Source organism: Lutra lutra, chromosome 13, assembly GCF_902655055.1.
Source record: "Lutra lutra chromosome 13, mLutLut1.2, whole genome shotgun sequence".
Taxonomy (NCBI): Eukaryota; Metazoa; Chordata; class Mammalia; order Carnivora; family Mustelidae; genus Lutra; species Lutra lutra.
Window position 1 is genome coordinate 55643757 of NC_062290.1, and position 24280 is coordinate 55668036.

Consider the following 24280-nt stretch of genomic DNA (forward strand, 5'->3'; position numbering starts at 1 on the left):
ACACAGTAAACAGTAACAATTAATACAGTATGTCAGATGGGAAAATACATTATGGAGAATAATAAAGCAAGGAAGGAAAATAGGGAGTGCCATCTTTTTAATTTATGCTTTTTTTTTTTTTTTTTTTTTCCAGAGTGGGAGACAAAGAATCTAAAGCAGACTCCATGCCCAGGGCAGAGCCTGACATGGGGCTCAACCTCACAACCCTGAGGTTATGGCCTAAACCAAAATCAAGAGTTGGACACTTAGTTGACTGAGCCACCCACATATCCCAGCAGTGCCATCTTCGTATAAATACCATTTTGGATCAGAGGGCCAAGAAAAGCCTGACTGGTATTTGAGCACGCACCTGAAGAAGATGAGAGTGAGTCATACAGATAGTAAATAAAAACTTTTCATCATGAGGAAACAGTTATAAACCAAAACAGATTGTTTTTATATGGGAGAGAATATATAATAATGTAGTGTTCAAAACCAAGATATTTAATAAGATTGCTATATTATTAAAAAGTCATTTGTTCTATTGTCTAGTGCTGTTGGGCTGTTTCAAATGAAAAGAACACAAAATAACTGCAAATAGATTGTTTCCTAAGTTGCAAATTCACTGATCTCTAAAGGAAGTAACTCCCAAAGGGGAGATTAATATGGAAGAAAGTTGTATCCAAACGTGCACTATTGTCATACATTGTACCACAATGCCCTTGTACTTTTTCCAGAAAACAATTTTACCCTAAACAGCATTGTGCATCACAGCAATCCTACCCAGAAATTCTGTCTTAGTTATTTGTTAACTATGTAAAGATTAAAAACTAAATAAAGACTAAAAAAAAAAAAAAACCTACACCATATACTAAAAACAAACAAAAGCTTAAATGGCCACATATAGAAACATTTTCTAGGATTATCTGATTTTTCTTCTGTTAAAATTAATACATTTTAGGATTCATATAGAGATAGAAAATATCCTATAAAAACCACCAACAACACAAAGAACTGGAGCAGCAAATGCCTGACCCAGTGCTCAACCCCTATTAGGGCTCACTCATTGTTTGTTGAATGAAGAAATGAATAAATAATGAATGGAGGTGAAAATATTTATACATTAAGAGATTTATTGACAACTGCAAATCATGATTAATCCTTTACTTCATTTCTTTATAGCTAATATTTTCTTAATGACCCTCCACCCCTGTAATATATTTGTATATTAACACACTATCACAGTACACAGCACACTTGTAATTTGTAGATTTTTCACACTAACCTTTCAATCAATACCTTGTTGATAGACTAGGACCTGTTTTTAAAAATATGAGTGATATCAAAAGTGCAGAGCTAAGCTGAAATCTGGCTGGAGAGAATGTTTCTAGGAAGGAAAAGGAAAAATAAAAACAGTAGTAGATGAAAATAAATTAATAGGTGAATTATTAATTTTGGTTTCAGGACAGATGATAATGGAATAGTACTTCGATTATCATTACCTTCTCTCAAAAAATAGCCCATATTATGAATTGATTTCATATATGTACATAAGCAATTTATTCTCAAAGGAAAGGAAGGCAGCAGATCAGCTTTTCTCTTCTAAGATTCTACAGACAAGCATTCCAACATATAATCTTAATTTTATAGTTTCTGGGGCAACTGGAATTTAGGCACTACTTAGGACTAGCTCATTCAGTTATACCAGAAGGCCACTGATATCAAAGTCATGGTACTGAGCTTTTGTTGTCACTTAAGCTCTAAAGCTTTCAATATTCTCGCCTATAAAACGTCTCTTGCCAAACCTAAAAATTTAGGTATGTGCTCTGTTGATCATAAAGATAATGGAGTAAATTGTAGTTTTATTTCAAAATAAAAAAGAAATACAAAATAATTCAATTTAGAGCATAAGCCTCAATTTCTGATGATTTGTATGTACCTTTCTACCAGAAAGGGTAGAGAATGGTACAGTTATCATTTTAAAACACTTCTCCATGAGCACGATGATTTTATTTAAATACTGTTAAATACAGCGGTAAACTCAATGGCTTAATAAACTTAAAATAGAGTATTTCTTTATATTTTTTCCTAATGTTAAGCATCCTAAATAAACTGTCCTGTGAATCAAAGTCTAGAATACCAATGCAATGTTAATCTTTTTTTTCTTCTATTTCTCCATGTGTTGCAATTAAGAAATTCTCTAAGTGTCTTAGTGGGGTATTCTTTTACTTAGATAAACTCTTTCCCTACACCCACTCCCTAAGTTTATTTTTAAAATGCACATAAGAAATATAAACAGGGAAAAGCATATATAAAGAAAAATAATTCTCCCACCCATTCCAGGCTTCATTTTCACTGAGCATATATTACCAGTATCACTAAATTGTTATGAAAAGTTTTACACATTGTTCACAAACATACATGTATACATACACATGCATGCATATGTATAAATCAGAGGCTATCTCATATAGTGCTATTTAACTGGCCTTTTCTCCACTAAAGCATAACTATATTTCTTTTCTAAATATGTGCTTTCTGTTCAGCCTAATCCTTTTTGGTAGCTGAAGAGTATTCCATTTTTGGTTGCTATAATAACTTACGTAATTTTTGTCTTAACAACTAATGCTGATAGACATTTAGGTTGTTTACAGGTAGATTTCTATCACACAGCTGAAATTGTATTATGTGTATATGTTTTTGTTTTTATGTGCTAGTATATGTAGCTATAGAGCTGATCTGATGATTATTGTTGTTTTGTTTTGCATAATACATATAGTGAAAAATGAAAAAGAGTTGCAAGATTTGAGATGAGATGCTCATTTGTCAAAATAGATAGTTAATATAGGAATTGTGCTAATACCTATATATCCTCTGTGGCACATCCAGTCTTACCTTAGGTTAGCTATCTATTAAAATGAAAAGATTGGCTATGTGAGCTCTAAATGTCATTTGGAAAATCCTTTTGATTAAATAATTTTTTTAAAGATTTTATTTATTTATTTGACAGACAGAGATCACAAGTAGGCAGAGAAGCAGGCAGAGAAAGAGGAGGAAACGGGGCTTGATCCCAGGACCCTGGGATCATGACCGGAGCCGAAAGCAGAGGCTTTAACCCACTGAGCCACCCAGGTGCCCCTGATTAAATAATGTTTACTCAACATTAAATAAATATATGATCCCACTAAACTGCATTTAATTTTTATTTCATCCCTCAAGAAACCAAAATATAAAATAGATGGTATCTCCCTTCCATTCTTTTTTTAATAGGATTTCATTTGTTTTATTTATTTATTTATTTACTTACTTACTTACTTACTTACTTACTTACACAAGTAGGAGGGGCACCAGGCAGAGAGACAAGCAGGGAGTCCAATGTGGGACTTCATCCGAGGACCTTAGAATCATGACCTGAACTAATAAAGAAGATACTTAACTGACTGAGCCACCCAGGCATCCCATCCTCCTTTCATTCTTGATTACAAGTTTCAAGAGATCAAGTGTATTCATTATACTCTTTATTGCTTCTATAGAATATAGCTCTTCTCTGCTGAGATTCTATAGTCAAGCCTTCTAACATACAATTATTTTTATTTTACTTTATTTTGTGGCAACTGGAAATGTGGCATTACTCAGGACTAGTTCATTTAGTTATACTGTAAAGCCTCTGATTATTTCTTTAGAATTTTATACTAGAATTTTATAATTAAAATGATATATTCTTATCACTGAAATCACATCTATTATCAACTACTTAATGTCTATCATAAATTATTTTATGAATTCCAAATATTCCAATCTTAAGTGCTATGCTACAGCATGTAACTCAGTGCCTGGTGGACTCAAAAATTCTTTCCTGAGTTAAAAACCACAGACCCTAACATTAAAGATGGAAAATAACACTCTATAGGAAAAAGGAGCATTCACAGTGCATCCTTTTAACTCCTGTTAGGTTAAAAATTATGAACAGTCAGGTTAAAATTATGTATGGAATAGTCAGGATAAAAACTTAAGTGCAGATTTATACTCTCCTCTTTCAAGAGTCAAGAAAATAGCATTAAAGGTAATTAGCAACAAGATAAGATATTACATGATAACTTTACATATTTATTATGTTTTCTAAGTTGGGGGCAGAGTTAGTATTTATATATGAATCAATGTAAAGAAAAATAGAAGGTAGAAGAGTTTATGAGAAATTAAATAATATTTGTAATATTAATTTCTAATAATCATTCCAGATGTTATTTTAAAATCCTCTATCTGTAATATATGTTTAAACAAAAAGGAAGGTCTTTCAGTAACATCCTGGGTGACCCAACTTCACTTTCAATGCTTATAAAATTAAATAGGAAATGAATGTTATTATTTAAAAATGAATAAGTTTTTAAAAACTTATTTGAGAGAGAGAGAGCAGGGGGGGAGGGCAGAACAAGGGGGAAAGGGAAAGAATCTCAAGCAGATTCCCCACTGAGCATGGAACACAATGTGGCACTGGATCTCATGTCCCTAGGATCATGACCTGAGCCCAAATCAAGAGTCAGACGCTCAAATGACTGAGGCACCCAAGCACCGCAAATGAGAATAATTTTTTATAAAACTTTACATAGGGACTGAGTAATGGACTCAGTGAAGTCTTACAGGTATTATACCTCATATGCCAATAATGGTAATAGAGTTATTGCTACAAATTAATGAAAAAGAAAGAAATCTTGAGTGATAAAAGTAAAAGCTAAACACACTGAAATGTTCGTCTGAATTTCTCCTCTCATCCAGAGTGACTGACAACAGTGGAATAGCTTGTTTCAAAACGCCTCTTCCATCAAGTCCAATCAAAGAAGTTTGAAAGAAAAAATTTAAAAAGAGAAAAGCAACTTTTGAAGATTCTGGAAAACTCAAATTAGTAAGGATTTTTGGGAGCTAAGATCCTAGAAATAAGGGAGGCCTAAAGAAAATTCAATTTAGGGGTGCCTGGGTGGTTCAGTGGGTTAAAGCCTCTGCCTTCGGCTCGGGTCATGATCCTAGCGTCCTGGGATCGAGCCCCGCATCGGGCTCTCTGCTCAGCGGGGAGCCTGTTTCCTCCTCTCTCTCTGCCTGCTTCTCTGCCTGCTTGTGATCTCCGTCTGTCAAATAAATAAATAAAACCTTTTTTAAAAAATTTAATTTAATTTGCTATAGCTTTTAGACTTGTGAAATTGAGAGACTGAGAAGTTGCAAAAAAAAAAAAAAAATAGAAGCTTAAAAACTGAGAATATAAAAAGACCTTTTGTTCTTCTCACAGACCTGAGAAAATACTGTGATTCCAGTGTCCTCTGAGTAAGAGGGCTACTGGTAAGGACCTTAGACTTTCAGCTAAACTCTTCAGAATTACTATAATCCAGTTAAAGGAAACTAAAAACAGCTAAACTCAACAAATGTTAGAAAAATGACTGTCAACCACTTAGTGCATGTCAAGTGGAAATATTCTTTAAAAATGGCAAGAGAGGGTGCCTGGGTGGCTCAGTCAGTGATCCACATCACTCGGCATCAGGGAAATACAAATCAAAACCACAATGAGATACCACCTCACACCAGTCAGAATGGCTAAAATTAACAAGTCAGGAAATGACAGATGTTGGCGAAGATGCGGAGAAAGGAAAACTCCCCTACATTTCTGGTGGGAATGCAAGCTGATGCAGCCACTGCAGAAAGCACTATGAAGGTTCCTCAAAAAGTTGAAAATAGAGCTACCCTATGACCCAGCAATTGCACTACTGGGTATTTATCCCTAAAGATACAAACGTAGTGATCCGAAGGGGCATGTACACCCAAATGTTCATAGCAGTAATGCCCACAATAGACAAACTATGGAAAGAACCTAGATGTCCATTAACAGATGAATGGATAAAGAAGGTGTGGTATATATCTATGATGGAACACTATGCAGCCATCAAAAGAAATGAAATCTTGCCACTTGTGACGACGTGGATGGAACTAGAGGGTATCATGCTTAGCGAAATAAGTCAATCGGAGAAAGACAACTATCATATGATCTCCCTGATAAGAGGAAGTGGTGATGCAATGTGGGGGGTTTGAGGGGTAGGAAAAGAATAAATGAAACAAGATAGGATCAGGAGGGAGACAAACCATAAGAGACTCTTAATCTCACAAAACAAACTGAGGGTTGCAGGGGGGAGGGGGGAGGGAGAAGGTGGTGGGGTTATGGGCTTTGGTGAGTGCTGTGAAGTGTGTAAACCTGGTGATTCACAGACTGGTACCCCTGGGGCTAATAACACATTATATGTTTATAAAAAAAAAATTATTTAAAAAAAAAAGAAGATGTAGTCCATACATACAATGGAATTACAGTGGCATATTACTCAGCCATTGGAAAGGATGAATATCCAACTTCTGCATCAACATGGATGGGATGGGAGATTACGCTAAGTGAAATAAGTCAAGCAGAGAAAGACAATTATCATATGTTTCACTTATTTGTGGAACATAAGGAATAGCATGGAGGACATTAGAAGGGAAAAATGAAGGGGGAAAATCGGAGGGAGAGAAGAACCATGAGAGACTATGGACTCCAAGAAACAAACTGAGGGCTTTAGAGGGTAGGGGGGTGGGGTGATGGGTTAGCCCAGTGATGGGTATTAAGGAGGGCATGTATTGCATGGAGCACAGGGTGTTATATGCAAACAATGAACCATGGAACACTACATCAAAAACTAATGATGTACTATATGGTGACTAACATAACATAAAAAAACAAACAAACAAAACACACACACACAAAAACACCAAGATGGAAGCATGGTGATACATAATGAGAAGCAAAGAAAAGAGTAAAAATTCAAAGAAATCTAAATGAATATCAAATATACACACTAACAACAATAATGATATGTGTGATTTAAAATATAATTAAAATAGACAGCAATAATAACTTAGATGTCAAAAGGCAGTGAATAAATTTAAAATGTTAGGAAACTCATAGAATTTATGATAGATTTTTAAGAACTTCATGTTGCATATTCTAATTTCTATGACACTAGTATAAAATTCTAAAGAAACAAATAACAAGAAAGTTAATGGAGAAAAGGGAATTTTCAAAATTAAACAGAACAGACATAAAACAGAACAAATACAGAACATAAAATAAAATAGTAAAATAGAACAGACATAAAACAAAAGCAATAAGTAATTATATTAAGTATAAATGGCTTAAAAACAAAATGCTCCTTCAATTTATATATAAAATAATTGGGGCACGTGGGTAGCTCAGACAGTTGAGCATCCAGCTCTTGACTTCAGCTCAGGTAATGAACTCAGGGTCTTGAGATTGAGTCCTGTGTTGGGCACCATGTCCACCATGGGGTCTGCTTGCGTTTTTCTCTCTCCCTCTCTCTCGGCCCCTCACCCCCAACTCGTACTCTCTCTAAAAATAAATAAATCTTTACCAAAAAAGATATATGTATAAAATAATCATCAGATTTCTTTAAGTCTACTCTTATAAGGAAAAAGTGCAATATTCAATAAAAACTAAATTAAAAAAATGAAAAAGGATGTACACAATGCAGAAAAGGAAGAGAAAACTGAAAAAAAAATTTTTAGAGAGAAAGAAAATAAGGGACAGTGAGAGGTAGAAAAATGGGAGAAGATAACTAGATATGGCAATGTGGATGGGAAAGGAATACACATAAAACTATGATCTGATCCATAACTGGTATAAATTTAACTTCAATTCAAAAAGAAAAGGAAATGTTTCAAATAAGCTAGCCTTCCTATTAGCAGTTTCAGATATATTCTTTGCAAATATCTAGAAATACTGGCTTTAACATTTTCATTCATCTTGTATTTTAAAGGCTGACTGAAACAACTCTCCAAGAGAGATGAAAAAGATATTCTTTTATCCAAAAACCTCTTTTTAAAATATGATGCATAACATTCTGTAATGTTCAAGGTTTTATAGTAAAACTCTATAGCATGGCCTGGGACATTTTGATAGATGACTCAAATCATCAGGTAAAAAAGAGCAATACATCTTTCTGTTTTTGATGGATTTACTCTAAGGGTCTACTTTTTTTTAGTTTCATCAGTCATCTGGTACATGAAAAAATATGATACCCAGGTTTAGAGTAAAAGGTGGAAAATGTCTTCCCATGTGCTATATAGTGCTGACTTATTCAAAAGATCTAGAGAGGATCAACTTAGAATTTCACTTCCTTAACTGGCCTGCATAGGCTGGGCCACAGTGTACTGGGAGTGAAACTGGGAGGGTAAAATCTGAATAGCTAGTTAATTTAGCTGCCATATCAATAATGGTCTTACAGTCTAAACATCTACAATCAGACAATTAATTTTTAGAAAGTAAAGTCCATGGTAATTCATTTATTTTTGTGTGAAACAGAATATTTAATTCTTACTTACTATCACATGCTTCGTTAGGTCTTATAAATTAAAAATGAAAATATGCCCACTGATTTTCAGATACCTGCATGAAATAAAATAGTCTAAGTAATATGTCACAGAAATTTTTGTATACGATACAGTTGAATTTTTTTAAGGGACTGGTGATTAAACTTAGTTGAATGAAAGGGATCAAAAACCATCATATAGAGAACTCAATTTGAATTATAAAAAATTAGCAAATGCTGTCCAGTTATAGAGGAAAAAGGGAATTTAAGAAGGAATGGTATGAGCAAAGGCATGGAAGGGATATGGAAAACTAGAGATGTCAGAGAGGTGGCAAGACATACAGGTTCCTTGACGTGTTACACTAGATAGTTTAGATATGCCCTCCCCACAGAGAGTGAGAAGCTTGTAAATTACTAACATGAGGGTGGTATGATTGTATCTGTATTTTATCTAGAGGACTGTGATAAAAGTATCAAGGGTGAATTTGAAGAGTGTGAGATTGCAGGATAAAATAATAATCCAAAAGAATATTTTTGGGGGATAAAACATTTTAGGGATGAGAGAAGAATAGAGATGGAAAATATACATATCAGAGGCCACACAAAGAAATCCTGCACATCGTCAGGATGTGATTCCCAAAAAGTATTATTAAATAATGCCAGTCACTTTCAAAACTAATTTGCTCCTCTCAGGAATATTGCAACCTCTACAGATAGTTGAGTTGGTGAGTAAATTTGTGCTTTGAATCTGTTGTTGAGTGAGTAATTTCTACAATGGAATATCAACTATGCTAGTAAGAAAAAAAAAAAGATTAAAGTTAAGATAAATAGTATCATTTACCTTATTTGACCTAAGATCCTAGAATTGTGTGTGTGTGTGTGTGTGTGTGTGTGTGTGTGTGTAGGTCTGGGTATTATATTTTAATTAGCATGACCATTTAATCAGCAAATGTGGGAAAATATAGCATACTGTAAAGCCACTTCCACACATACAGCAAACATTTAACATTAGGCCAAATGGAGGATTAACAGAAAATAATATGAAGAAACAAGGTTTAAATCTGCAGAATATGGCGAAAATTGAAAAACCTACCGAATCCCAAACACACCCAAAAATATCCTGCATGAACCTCTCATAGTCAATGGCAATGAGGAAGGTGTATGACAAAGGGATTTATGCTTGTCATACTAGTGTAATCACTAAAAGCATCCTTTTTCAGTTTCTAAAGTAACCGCTTTGGATAATAAATTATCTGTTCACCCTAATTTTGGGTCTCTCTGACTCTCTCTGAACCTCAACTTCTTGTATTTATGCCCTGGCTTTCTCTTGTCTCTGCCTTATACATCATGTCAAAATTAGCAATTCCTTGTGACATATTTTCTAACAGCAGAAGTGTGTGGGTGACCAGAAGGATGCAGGGAGTTGTTTGGAGGGCAAGTTGTTTAAAGGACTTAGGGAGTTCTCTAAAGGAGAAGAAAACCTATTATAGTGATCAAACTTCAGATGGGGGGCTCATAAAACACAGGTATGAGAGAACATAAATTTAATCAAATTAATACTGGCTATTTAATAATATACACTTAATAAAAATTATTCAAATTCACTTTGATAGTAGATAGATTTTATTTATGAAACTAAAGGAAACTCAAACAGCATTTTAAATTCAGTAGTTTGAGTAACACTAGGGCAATTTAAATGTTAAAGGTTTATGTAGGAAATGTTAATAGGCAAGATTTAAATACATGCAAAAATGTCTTGCCTTATAATAAAAGAAATCAGTGTCTTACAAATAGCACTGTGAATATGCTCTTCATTATTTCTCATAGAATGTGAAGCATAGTATTTATTAGTGAAGGAAAGTTGCAGAGCTGACTTTTCAAGGGTCCTTAACCATAAACTGAACCAGTTGTCCAATTTTTTCCATAGTATTATTTAAAATACATGCTACTGTGGTTGAAACATATGTAAATATATGGATTTTTCCTTATCCTAAAAAATTAATTTCAATTGGATACTATGGCAATATATTTTTTTCACTGCAAAGATCTTACTCCAGAGTATTGGCTCAATAAAATTTGCTCAATGATTGAACCAGAGAACAAATTCCAGTGACTTAAGTATGTGTGGAATGGCAGTGTTAGAAACTAGGAGGGTGCAGTGAATTTGTATACAAAATATTACCAATTATGATACAAATATAAGATGATACAGTAGAAATTAAATTCAATAAAATATTCATAGCCAATTGAACTGGAAATAATATAACTTGCAGCTACCACTATAATGCATCATGTATAAATAGAGAAAAATGTGAGCAAACACTCAGTGTACTGAATGCTTTGCCAAAGGTCTAAGGGCTTGACACCTCTCTAAAGTAAATGTACACCCCAGAAATTGTGCCTCGGTCACAGTTTTCTCAAAATTAAGTATTTGATATCTGGTAAGGTATAACCCACAATAAAATTCTGGTCTCACACACTTGAGCATTGCAAAGCATTACTGAGTCATTCTTAGAATCCGTAGACTATTTCCCTCAGATGAGAAACAAAGGATTAATTTTTTTAAAGATTTACTTATTTGAGAGAGAGAGAGAGCCCCATTAAGTAGGGTAGGGGCAGAGGGACAGAATCTCCAAGCAAACTCCCCACTAAGCAGAACCCCATTCAGGGCTACATCCCTCCACCCATGAGATCACAACCTGAGCCAAAAATAAGCATTGGATATTCAACCAACTGAGCCACCCAGGTGTCCTCAAAGGACGACATTTTTAATTTTTTTTTTTAATGGTTAAGTAGCAATTACAGCAGGTGAGAAACTGACTTTTGAACCTTTTTCTTGCAGGCAACAAAATATGTATTTTTAGAGATGAATTCAATGATTGACCATAAAAAGTGATTCAAAAGAAAAGTTCATTCATATGCATCCCATTAGTGTCACAGGACACTGATGATTGTAATACATGTGGATGTTGATCAGCTTCATATATTTGGATTAATATTTACCTTTAAATTATCACAGTAGCCTAACAAAAGCCAAGGGAGTCTGAAAAAGACCCATATCTTAAAATTAATTTTAATTACTCTTTGTCAAATGATTCCCCACTTCTGGTTCTAGTTGGATAACATGCATTGGAATACAAACTTTTTTTATTATTTAATTTAATTTCTTTTCAGTGTTCCAGAATTCATTGTATATACACCACACCTGGGGCTCCATGCAATACGTTCCCTCCATAATACCCACCACCAGGCTCACCCAACCCCTGACCACCCCTCCCCTCCAAAACCCTGTTTGTTTCTCAGAGTCCACAGTCTCTCATGGTTTGTCTTCTGCTCCAATTTCCCCCAACTCACTTCTCCTCTCCATCTCCCAATGTCCTCCATGTTATTCCTTATGCTCGAAAAGTAAGTAAAACCATATGATAATTGACTCTCTCTGCTTGACTTATTTCACTTACCATAATCGCTTCCAGTTTCATCCATGTTGATATAAAAGTTGGATATTCATCCTTTCTGTTGGAGGCATAATACTCAATTGTATATATGGACCCGATCTTCTTTATCCATTCGTCCGCTGAAGGACATCTTGGTTCTTTCCACAGTTTGGTGACTGTGGCCATGGCTGCTATGAACATTGGGGTACAGATGGCCTTTCTTTTCACTACATCTCTATCTTTGGGGTAAATACCCAGTAGTGCAATTGCAGGGTCATAGGGTAGCTCTATTTGTAATTTCTTAAGGAATCTCCACACTATTTTCCACAGTGGCTGCACCAACTTGCATTCCCACCAACAGTGTAAGAGGGTTCCCCTTTCTCCACATCCTCTCCAACGCTTGTTGTTTACTGTCTTGTTGATTTTGGCCATTCTAACTGGTGGTAAGGTGGTATCTCAATGTGGTTTTGATTTGAATCTCCTTGATTGCTAATGATGATGAACATTTTGTCATGGTCTATTAGCAATTTGTATGTCTTCTTTGGAGAAGTGTCTCTTCATGTCTTCTGCCCATTTTTTGACGTGATTATCTGTTTTGCATGTGTTGAGTTTGAGGAGTTCTTTATAGATCTTGGATATCAGCCCTTTGTCTGTAGTATCATTTGCAAATATGTTCTCCCATTCCATGGGTTGCCTCTTTGTTTTGTTGACTATTTCCTTTGCTGTGGCAGAAGCTTTTGATCTTAATGAAGTCCCAAAAGTTCATCTTTACTTTTGTTTCCTTTGCCTTTGGAGACATATCTTGAAAGAATTTGCTGTGGCCGATGTCAAAGAGGTTACTGCCTATGTTCTCCTCTAGGATTTTGATAGATTCCTGCCTCACCTGTGGTCTTTTATCCATTTCGAGTTTATCTTTGTGTATGGTGTAAGAGAATGGTCGAGTTTCGTTCTTCTACACATAGCTGTCCAATTTTCCCAGCACCATTTATTGAAGAGACTGTCTTTTTTCCACAGGATATCTTTTCCTGTTTTGTTGAAGATTATTTGACCATAGAGTTGAAGGTCCATATTTGGGCTCTCCACTCTGTTCCATTGTTCTATGCATCTGTTTTTGTGCTTGTACCATGCTGTCTTGGTGATCACAGCTTTGTAGTGAAGCTTGAAATCAGGCAACGTGATACCCCAGTTTTGTTTTTCTCTTTCAACATTTCCTTAGAAATTCGGGGTCTCTTCTGGTTCCATACAAATTTTAGGATTGTTTGTTCCAGCTCTTTGAAAAATGGCAGTGGAATTTTGATCAGGATGGTACTGAAAGTAGATTGCTCTAGGCAGTACAGACATTTTAACAATGTTTATTCTTCTGATCTATCATTTAAAAAAATAGTCTTTTTTTTTTAAAGATTTATTTATTTATTTGAGGGAGAGAAAGCACAAGAGAGCACAAGCAGGGGAAGGGGCAGAGGGAGAGGGCAAAGCAGACTCCCTACTGAGCAGGGAGCCTGAGGTGGGACTCAAACCCAGGACCCTGGGATAATGACCTGAGCTGAAAGCAGACACTTAACCAGCTGAGCCAGCCAGGCAACCTAAAAATGATCTTAGCATGACTGAACTACCACAGACCATGATGGGTATGAATATGCAAAGAATATGTAGTTTCATATTAAATGCATCCATATAGCTGGAGTTGCTGAGTTTATGATATGAGACAACAGTCAAAAGCAGTGGCTCTCAACCACAAATAAATTTTACCCTTAGGGACACTTGACAATGTCTGGAAACAGTTTACTCATCAAGACAGGAAAGGAGGCATTTGAGTGCATCTGGATCAAGGGAGTGGAAGCCAGGGGTGCTGCTAAACATCCTACAATGCACAGGACAGCCCCCACAACAAAGAATTATTTATACCCCAATGACAACATAGAGGGGTTGAAAAACCCAGGTCAAAGCTTAGAGTTCTAAGAATAAGTCAATAGCTTATAAAGAATACTTAATTGAGAGCAAGCAACTGAGATGAGCCTCTGAAACACAGAGTAGTGTCAAGCTTTCTTAAGGGTCAGTACAAGAACAATAAGTTCTATATCAAACTACTGTTGAAATATTTGCTCAGTATTACACAATATGCCCACTGTAAGATTAAAGTGATAAAATGACATGATTAGTAATGAAAAATATTTTCTCTTTCTTGAGGAATGTTTCATTTTACTTGAGAGTTGCCTTTAATTTTGACTTGATAAAAATATGAATTATTCATATTATCATATAATACACTCAATAACTACATTAAGTCATCATTGTCTCTTCTAATGTCTTTTATATATTCTATTTCTTTTATCCTATTTCTTGCCTTTTTTTCAATTTGAATATAGTTGACACACAATTTTACATTAGGTTTGGGTGCAAAATGTAGCAATTTGACAACTCCATAAGTTAAACTATGCTCTCCACAAGTGTAGTTACCATTTGTCACCATACAACACTATTAAAATACCATTGATTATATTCCCTATGCTGTACTTTTCACCCTCATCAATATTTGTAGCAGACATATTATACAGAGAAAACCCTGAAGACTCCACCAAAAAACTATTAGAAGGAATAAATGAATTCAGTAAAGTTGTAGGATACAAAATTAATATACAGAAATCTGGTCCATTTCCATATGCTAAAAATGAAACAGAAGAGAAATTAAGAAAACAATTCCATTTATAATCATGCCAAAAAGAATAAATAGTTAGGAATAAACTTAGGGAGGCAAAAGACCTGTACTCTAAAACTATAAAGCAATGATGAAATAAAGTAAAGATGACACAAACAAATGAAAAGATATTCCATGCTCTTGGATTGGAATAATTATTTTATTAAGATGAATATATTACCCAAAGCAATCTATAGATTCAATGAAATCCCTAGCAAAATGCCATTTCTTGACTTTTATATTATTTTCACATAGAGAAATCAATTGTACCAGACATAGAATAACATAAATAATTTGAAGAGTTTTTATCATCATGCCTTATTAATTAAATTCTAAATTAAAAATTCATCAATTCATCATTGTAAACTTGGAATTGTTTTATAATTATTAAGGTCTGAGGAATTGTGATAAAATTATCAAAGATCATAAAACTGCTAATTTACAAGTCTGTCAAAGTTCTAATTGTACAATGTTACCAACAGAAAAAAAAATCAGGAGGCAGAAATACTGTTTAGAAAGTTTACAATGGAAATGTAAAGACTGCAAAGAGATTGAGAAAAGGATTTTTTCAAAATTATGATCTTTCACAGAGATGAAGCCAAATAAGCATGCTCTTCTTTTGACACTAAGAGCTAAAATGTCACAAGTAGTAATACATAAAGTAGCCATTATAAAATCCTTAGTTTTTAAAAAGTGAACATAAGTATGTATGCATATTTAGAGCACATGAGTATGGTCCATGTATTAGAATCACCAATAATGAAATAGGTAAGGAGAAAGATGAGCTATAAATCTCTATGAGACAGATGTATATATAGACATCTATATATTTCACTATTGGTGGTTCTAATATTTGGAAATTTTAGTTTAAAAAATTAAAAATACAGTGTAGAGCTCCGATTCAAGGAAAATTACAAAGAAATTGTTCCTCAAATCTGGTCTTCCTAAGAAAGCTCCTCCTGCTTGTAGTTAGAAAGGAAAAACAAGGGAAAGAATTTAATGTTGGAATTAATTTACTTACAAACCTGATTTTTAAAAAAAAAAGGCAGAGGGGCTGGAGGTCTTAGAAGTCTCAGGCACCCTGTCCCCTGTGAGGCTGGTCAGGTGCTCACCAGAACTATAAGCCTGCCCTAGGCTGCCAGAGAAAACACAGCTCCCATTTTCCTTCTCGGGAAACGCTTGAGAGAGAAAAATCTAAAACAGAACCTGGAATTTCAGGTCAGTTTCAGTGCATCAGGGAAATGTAATTTTGACCTTTTCAACTCTGTGACACAGAGAGGAGCATGTAAGTTGGGTGGGTGTGATGCAAGACTCCAACACATTATCAAGCACTCTGGTCATTAATGCAATCTCCTCCATTGGATGGAGATTATAGCTTCTCGGAATGCCAGAATCCCCATTTCCAGTTTACTAAAATAGAGCAATTAGTACTTAAATAATTGCAACTTCCAATTCTCAAATCAGTCCAAGACAAAGGAAAAAGAACATTTTCTTTCTAATAGGGTTAGCAAAAGTCAATTCTTGGTTTATAAATGTTAAAAACATGTTGCTTTTTAATTTCTAAAATCATGTTTTCTGGTTTCATAACCAGATGTCATATCCTATAGGACAAGAACCAAGAATCCATTGTTTCTGCTGGAAGCACTCTGTTTTGGACTTTCAAATACCAAATAAATAGGACATTGATCTGTTTCTCTGTGGGAGTTACTATTCTAGTCTTGTGCCAACCTCCCTGGGCTCTTTCTCCTAGATCGAGTTCTGTCTCACTCTTTAGTGTCAGTCCATCTATCTGCTTTCCTACTTATCTTCTCAGAAACCTAATATTTTGTCACTGAGCCATAGGGTTTCTAAGACTGCATAATTTCTCACAGTGTCCCCATCCCAAATCCCATGCAGTTTGCCAGTTCTTAGAACATTGCTAACTGCTTTGTAGAAGACTGGACTGTTATCTTCAAAGAGGTGAGGTTAAATTCTGATCTAGAATTCTGACAGGGTATAAGAATGGGAATTTGCAGTATGCCCTGAGCTATGGGGTTAATGCAAAAGAGAAATAAAAGCCTACCTCCCAAGGAAAAGGAGGCTCAGGGAGAAAGGTTGTGCTCTTAAGGTCTGCAGATGAGATTGTACGAGACAACAGATGGAGCTGGTGGTAGAACACTGGAGACTACTTGATCTAGTAGGAGGCAGCCAGGAGGTTTTGTCTAATGTTTCCCGGTAAACCCAAGGGAGAGATACATTAGTGGGGAATATCTGGCTAGGGGTATTTATAGTATATAAACAATTGTCAGCATTTCCCATGCTTGGAAAAAAATGCAGAATTTTGTAGAGTGGAAACATATTTGTAAGTATGCCAATCTGCTGGTGGGTGATTTATCTCTAATGCTTGCCTGTAACTCAGGTCATTGCTTCTATCATAACTTGTAGCATGACCAGACAACCATTTCCAAATTATCACTCTTCTTCTTTGGCTAATTCTGTAATAGCTCAAATTCCAGTTATAGCATAGGACTAGTTCTAACAGAATAAAAAATGAAGATTTTTCTAATTTATTGTATTGTTTCCTCCAACAATCTTAAAGGCAAAGTTAATACATCAAAGGTAAATTAAATGCAAAATTCACAAGCAAAAAAATGCAAAGGTGAAGTTAAAAAGAGTAGCATTTCTTTGAAATGGGTAAAGTATGGATATTTCTGTTAGAATAACTGATTAGAAAGTCTCAAAGCACCAATCATCATACTACCTAGTTTGGGGAATAAAACTATTTAAGATAACCCTTTAAATAGGTTTCAGTAAATCACTATGCTATAACCTTGTTAATTATATGCATATCTATACCATAAAATCATATTTTTTTTATTTTCAGCATAACAGTATACATTGTTTTTGCATCACACCCAGTGCTCCATGCAATCTGTGCCCTCTCCAATACCCACCACCTGGTTCCCCCAACCTCCCACTCCACACCCCTTCAAAACCTTCAGATTGTTTTTCAGAGTCCATAGTCTCTCATGGTTCACCTCCCCTTCCAATTTCCCTCAACTCCCTTCTCCTCTCTAACTCCCCTCGTCCTCCATGCTATTTGTTATGCTCCACAAATCAGTGAAACCACGTGATAATTGACTCTCTCTGCTTGACTTATTTCACTCAGCATAATCTCTTCCAGTCCCATCCATGTTGCTACAAAAGTTGGGTATTCATCCTTTCTGATGGAGGCATAATACTCCATAGTGTATATGGACCACGTCTTCCTTATCCATTCGTCCGTTGAAGGGTATCTTGGTTCTTTCCACAGTTTGGCGACCGTGGCCATGGCTGCTATGAACATTGGGGTACAGATGACCCTTCTTTTTACTACATCTGTATCTTTGGGGTAAATACCCAGTAGTGCAATGGCAGGGTCATAGGGAAGCTCTATTTTTAATTTCTTGAGGAATCTCCACACTGTTCTCCACAGTGGCTGCACCAACTTGCATTCCCATCAACAGTGTAAGAGGGTTTCCCTTTCTCCACATCCCCTCCAACACATGTTGTTTCCTGTCTTGCTAATTTTGGCCATTCTATGTGGTGTAAGGTGGTATCTCAATGTGGTTTTAATGTGAATCTCCCTGATGGCTAGTAATGATGAAAAATTTTTCATGTATCTGACAGCCATTTGTATGTCTTCATTGGAGAAGTGTCTGTTCATATCTTCTGCCCATTTTTTGATATGATTTTCTGTTTTGTGTGTGTTGAGTTTGAGGAGTTCTTTATAGATCCTGGATATCAACCTTTTGTCTGTACTGTCATTTGCAAATATCTTCTCCCATTCCGTGGGTTGCCTCTTTGTTTTCTTGACTGTTTCCTTTGCTGTGCAGAAGCATTTGATTTTGATGAAGTCCCAAAAGTTTATTTATGCTTTTGTTTCCTTTGTCTTTGGAGACATATCATGAAAAAAGTTGCTGTGGCTGATACCGAAAAGGTTACCGCCTATATTCTCCTCTAGGATTCTGATGGATTCCTGTCTCACATTGAGGTCTTTTATCCATTTTGAGTTTATCTTTGTGTACGGTATAAGAGAATGGTTGAGTTTCATTTTTCTACATATAGCTGTCCAGTTTTCCCAGCACCATTTATTGAACAGACTGTCTTTTTTCCACAGTATATTTTCAAAAAAATTGAAAAATCCAGAACACACCAACTGTCTCTACACCTTAAAGAACTGGAGAATCAACAACAAATCAAACCAACTCCACACATAAGAAGGGAAATAATCAAGATTAGAGCTGAGATCAATGAGGTAGAAACCAGAGATACAGTAGAACGTATCAATGAAACTAGAAGCTGTTTTTTTGAAATAATCAATAAGATCGATAAACCATTGGCCACACTAATCCAAAAGAAAAGAGAGAAAGCCCAAATTAATAAAATTATGAATGAAAAGGGAGAGATCACAACTAACACCAAGGAAGTAGAAACAATCATCAGAAGTTATAATCAACAGTTATATGCCAATAAGCTAAGCAACCTAGATGAAATGGATGCATTCCTGGAAAACTATAAACTCACAAAATTGAACCAGGAAGAAACTGACAACCTGAATAGACCAATATCTAGTAACGAGATTGAAGCAGTGATCAAAAACCTCCCAAAAAACAAGAGCCCAGGAACTGATGGATTGATTCCCTGGGGAATTCCACAAAACTTTCAAAGAAGAAATAACACCTATTCTCCTGAAGCTGTTTCAAAAAATTGAAGCAGAAGGAAAACTTCCAGACTCTTTCTATGAAGCCAGCATTACCCTGATCCCCAAACCAGGCAAAGACCCCACCAAAAAGGAGAATTTCAGACCAATATCACTGAATATGGATGCTAAGATTCTCAACAAGATCCTAGCAAACAGAATCCAAAAGCACATTAAAAAGATTATCCACCATGACCAGGTGGGATTCATCCCTGGGCTACAAGGATGATTCAACATTTGCAAATCAATCAATGTGATAGAACAAATCAATAAGAGAAGAGAGAAGAACCACATGGTCCTCTCAGTTGATGCTGAACAAAATCCAGCATCCATTCCTGATTAAAATGCTTCAAAGTATAGGGATAGAGGGAACATTCCTGAACTTCATAAAATCTACCTATGAAAGACCCACAGCAAATATCATCCTCAATGGGAAAAAGCTTGCAGCCTTCCCGTTGAGATCAGGAACACGACAAGGATGCCCACTCTCACCACTCTCGTTCAACATAGTATTAGAAGTCCTAGCAACAGCAATCAGACAACAAAGAGAAATAAAAGGTATCCAAATTGGCAATGAAGAAGTCACGCTCTCTCTCTTCGCAGATGACATGATACTTTATATGGAAAACCCAAAAGACTCCACCCACAAACTACTAGAACTCATACAACAATTCAGCAACGTGGCAGGATACAAAGTCAATGTACAGAAATCAGTGGCTTTCTTATACACTAACAATGAAAATACAGAAAGGGAAATTAGAGAATCAATTCCATTTATACTTTAGCACCAAGAACCATAAGATACCTGGGAATAAACCTAACCAAAGAGGTAAAGGATCTGTACTCGAGGAACTACAAAACACTTATGAAAGAAATTGAAGAAGACACAAAAAGATGGAAGACCATTCCATGCTCTTGGACTGGAAGAATAAACATTGTTAAAATGTCTATAATGCCTAGAGCAATCTATACTTTTAATGCCATTCCGATCAAAATTCCACTGGTATTTTTCAAAGAGCTGGAGCAAATAATCCAAAAATTTGTATGGAATCAGAAGAGACCCCGAATCGCTAAGGAAATGTTGAAAAACAAAAATAAAACTAGCGGCATCATGTTACCTGATTTCAAGCTTTACTACAAAGCTGTGATCACCAGGACAGCATGGTACTGGCATAAAAACAGACACATAGACCAGTGGAACAGAGTAGAGAGCCCAGATATGGACCCTCAACTCTATGGTCAAATAATCTTCGACAAAACAGGAAAAAATATACAATGGTAAAATCATATTCTTATTGTATCAGCATAGTTTTAATGCTTTTTTTTAGTTTTACACTGCTTGTTCTTTCAATTATCTATATTTAAGGTCCTTGTTTATTTTCTTAATCATTTTCATCACAGTCACCTACTTCTTCATCTTAAATTATCCTCTAATTCTTGCTATTTTAAATTTCTGGTTTAAATTTAAACACATAGGGTACCTGGGTGGCTCAGTCAGTTAAGCATCTGCCTTCAGCTCAGGTCGTGATCCTAGTGTCCCGGGATCAAGCCCCGCGTCAGGCTCCCTGCTCTTCAGGAAGCCTGCTTCTCCCTCTCCTCCCTGCTCATGCTTCCTCTCACTATCTTTCTCTCTCATGTAAATAATAAATAAAATTTTAAAAAATAAATAAATAACTTTAAACACATAATATTGAGATTCTTCATTAACACTTTTCCTCCCCCCCAACCCTTTAGATCTTCTGGTTTTCTCTCTTTTCAATAGTTCTTAATTCAATGTCAAAGCAGTGCTACACTAATCCTTACTTTCCCTGTGGAGATTAAGGCACAATTCTCTGTGAAGAACTATTTTAAATATAAACTTTGATACATATTTTTATCTTTCTGTCTTTGACTATTTCATTGAGAGAGATCCTCTACTGAAGATTTTTCTTTTTTTTACCATCAGATGATGTTCATTGGTAGTACTTAGTTTAATTTATCTGTGTCCACAAAGACAGACAAATCACTTGATGCAGTCTCAACATTTTTTTTTTTTAAAGATTTTATTTATTTGTCAGAGAGAGAAGAGAGCGAGCGAGCACAGGCAGACAGAATGGCAGGCAGAGGCAGAGGGAGAAGCAGGCTCCCCGCCAAACAAGGAGCCCGATGTGGGACTCGATCCCAGGACGCTGGGATCATGACCTGAGCCGAAGGAAGCTGCTTAACCAACTGAGCCACCCAGGCGTCCCCAGTCTCAACTTTTTAAGGTAAATAATCTAGTAGTTAGATACTCAGGTAAATTCAGAGGACGCAAAAAAATTTACCAAGAGTTTCTAGTATAGATACTCTTACTTGAGTTAGGTTAGTCTGGTATAATGAAGTACATATACCTAAGTCTCAAGGTCTTAGCATAACATTACTTTTGCCAAGACAACAATAGTGAAGAAAAGAAGGTATGAGCATCTAAAATAAAAAAAGAAAAAAAGCAATAATGAAAAGGAGCCTTTTTATATTTCTATCAGTTAAATCTCTGTTTGCCTAGGTGAACAGTGCAAGTAAAAAAAGGAAGCACAGCATTTTTTCTTTTTTTTTCCTGAAAGACTATAACATCTTTGGGTTCTATAAACATGGAAATGTAATAGAAGCAACAGTATTAGTAAGATATAGACACAACATTCAAATGTCATATTTAGTCATCATATAGTCAGGTTTGCCTATTATAACACACATACATTTCATGCCTCATTACTCATCTCATTACTGAGATGAATGATGATAACTTTTCTTCTCCCAGATTCACACCCCTTCCACTTTCCTCCCCACTCCATTCTCCAGTTTGATGAAGAAACTCTTTGGAGCTTCCTGACAACTTCTAACTTGCTTGATTATGCTGGGCTCTTATTCAAGACTCATCCAAACTCAACTTACTTTACCATACCAACCCCTTACCGACTGGAATTGACTATGTTTCCTTAACCCATAAGAAGTGTTTGGGTGGTCACGGGTGGGGAAAAGGAATACAGCAATACAGAAAGGGAAATGCCTAGCTAAAAGTCTCCAGTATCAGTTGCAACAGATCACTGGTGGGTCACCAGCATCATACTCTCACCTGGGTTGCCAGGGTAAAAGGAAAGCAGCATCTTTAGAACAAAATATGAGATTTTAAAATACATTCTATATTTCTATGAACAGAATTCTCAGATGTAATATGTAACTTTATTGCTTTATTTTCAAACATGTTTTTAATAGCCCACTACAGAGGAAAGTATGGGCCCACCAGCCCTATAGCCTATATGTCTATAGACCTAGAACATGGAAGGTAACTTTCTTTCCTAGTAATCATAGTAAGAGGAACATTTTAAACACTGACTGAGGTTTTATGAGAAAAGGGAATTTTCAACTTCAGATTTCTTATGTGAAATCTTCTGTTAATTAAACTTCTCAATATAATTTTCTGCTCAAGAGTGGTGGCTAGTAAAGGTGTTTATGTAAAACAATCTAGGCTCTTGAGTAAAATAGATTCAATTCAAAACTTATTACAGAATTATTGCAACCACTTTAAGATACACTGCAATCATGTTCACATTTCACTTTACATACACATAAATACTACACACACACACATTCATATATATTCTATATATGTACATATGCACAACATAGATCTTTCCCAATATATAGTCACTTATTACTATTACTTGATCAAAGAATTAAAAAGGATCAACTATCAGCTATTTTTAATTATTGTTTGTAAATTTACACTACTTCATATTCTAAATGTTAAATGTTAATCTTCCCGAAAAATTCATTAAATCCTTTAAATCCCTGAAGTATTTTCAATGCTCTTTAAAGAGTGATTTAAGATACCTCTTTCAGAATTAAACATGATAAATTATAAGAAACAAAACCATCAGATCAAAACTAAATAAATGTCTTAATTATTGCTGGATATCTTTAATTCCCAAGCTAGAAAAATATTCTGAATTTGCTATGTCCTACGTGTATCTATAGTATTTAAATGTCAGTGGACTTATTTGGGATTATAGTGAAAATGATAGGCCCGGCTACCAGTTGCAGAGAAAGAGTAAATGCTACTAAAAGCAGAATAAAGGTGCATACTGCTGAACACTATACTTCAATATATACGTAAACATAAAAGTCTAACAGTAAAGAGTAAATCTTCAGTTTATTTCCTGAACTCATACTTAGTTGCCATGTTTACTTAGAGATTAATAAATATGCTAGTACATATTCAATAAATATTGTTAAAAAATGACTGATATATTGGTATTTTATAGGAATTGAAAAATAGGATCATGATCATTAATGATAACCTTTATCTTCATAGTGGGGAGACCAGGTGGCCAAACACAAATTTCATACTTTCCATGCACATGCAATTCACTGAATGAAAAGAAAAACAATAGCAAAAACAAAACATAGGAAAAAATTACAAAATATACTTGAAGGAGGTAGGTTTTTAGAAGGGACAAGAATTTATTGAGATGAAATCCTGAAACCTTTGAACCTATGGGTAGTAGGTCTTAAAATGGGTAGTATTGTCTTAAAATCAATCTCTTACACCTCTACTCATAAATTATGATTGAGATACTCCAATGTGCAACATTTATTGCTGAAAACCTCTGGAAAATGACTGGAGTCCAGTAACCTTCCATGGAGAACACTCATTTATACGAATTTCACAAATTCATTACAAGCCAAGAATGAAACATAAGGAGCACTACCACTCCTTTTTTAATAATACACAAAAAATTATGAACATGTATAATGCCTAATTAGATGCCCAATCCAAGAAAAAAATGCCAACCCATTCCTCTTTCAGATACTTCATCTGATTTTTGTGACTACTTCTCTCACTTGGGTTTTGGCAAGGGGAGTCATTTTTAGTTTCATCATCACATAGGAAGCTTTCACCACAAAGATGATCACTCAATTATCTCTCCCACCCTTGTCTAACATATATAGAGAGGGGAGACTTAGAGGATAGGTAGGTTGAATCAGACATGACATAGTAAATGCCATATATGAAATCCTGGGAACTGACTGGTTGTTTTCT